The sequence below is a fragment of the Trachymyrmex cornetzi genome, unplaced genomic scaffold (assembly GCF_001594075.2).
Source record: "Trachymyrmex cornetzi isolate Tcor2-1 unplaced genomic scaffold, Tcor1.1 scaffold841, whole genome shotgun sequence".
NCBI classification, from domain to species: domain Eukaryota; kingdom Metazoa; phylum Arthropoda; class Insecta; order Hymenoptera; family Formicidae; genus Trachymyrmex; species Trachymyrmex cornetzi.
The window spans coordinates 46,239-47,584 of record NW_017300182.1 but is presented as its reverse complement, the minus strand read 5'-3'; positions in this window follow the sequence as shown (position 1 = coordinate 47,584).

Sequence of the window (1,346 nt, the reverse complement as noted above, 5' to 3'; positions counted from 1 at the left end):
GCCCGGTTTACTACAAAAAAATCACTTCCGCACTTCCTTGTTGTCTCTTTTATCATGTCTCTTTCCTTTTTCGCCTTTGGTATTATTGATACGGTGATTGTTGTTATTTTTATTAGGAACCGCGGCTGCAGTTTGAAGTGCCACTTCGGTACTTTTCTCGCTTGACTCATCATTTTCGATGCGCCTTTGATATTCGTCTAGCATCTTTCCAGTAACGTACTTTATTGTTAAATCCGCCTCGTCTCTCCCTTCGAGCGCTGTAAAGAGTCCGGAATATGATTCTGGGAGACTTACTAGTAACGCTGCGACGACTTCCTCGTCCTCAAGAGGATTTCCTGATCCTCTTAATAAACCTACGATCTCCATGATTGAATCGATGTGTTCGTTCATCGGTCCACTGCGATAATGTATACCGTACAGTTTCCTCCGCAAATACAGTCTGCTGCCAAACGTTGATCGCTCATATTTCTTTGACAGAACCTGCCACACATCAAACGCGTTATCAAGGTGCACGAAATGTATTAATTGGCTATCTTCTACACTTAACGTAATACATGCTAAAGCCTTATTGTTGCGTTTTATCCAGTCTTCTCTAACCTCTTCAGACTTTAGCTTACTTACTGCGTCCCATAAGTCATCGCGTATTAGTATCGCTCGTACCTTGGTCTTCCATACATAGTTTCCACCGTTTAACAGAGGAATGTTGAACCTCAGGTTTTCCTGTGCCATTCTTATGTAGGTTAGCTTGACTTTGCTGTACGGCCGTTTGTGATAAAAGGAAAAAACTTCTTCGTGTACCTTTCACGCTTTATTTACTTCAGACCGATACTGGGCCCATAACCTGATGGGATTTTACGTGAAAGACCGACACTTTCTGCTTATTTTTATATGTAACAGAAGCGGTACGTGTTTATTATTAATACAGAGAACGTAATTGAGTTGAGTAATAATATAGAGTGTGCAAGGAGAGACAATCTTAGCTACCACAGCGCCGCCGCACGTCCACGTCACGAAGTAGAGAAGACTGATTGAAGCGCCATTATACCGACACGCGAGAATAATCGTTTATTTTATATTTTACTTTTTAAAACAGTTATTGCGACTTAAAGACGATTGAACATGATGGCATACAGCATGAGAATTAATTATTTTACGTTTACAACGAAGAAAAAATTTATGAAATAACTGTGCAATCAATCGATCATTGCGTTTACAATCAGAGGTAAACAGACTAAGAAACTGGCTAAGATTATAACCATTACACATAAAATATAGAAATACACAGCAGTATTGTCCGCAAGTTTGAGAAAGTATTCCTTGCAGCGTCGTCGTGTTCCAGCGATTCG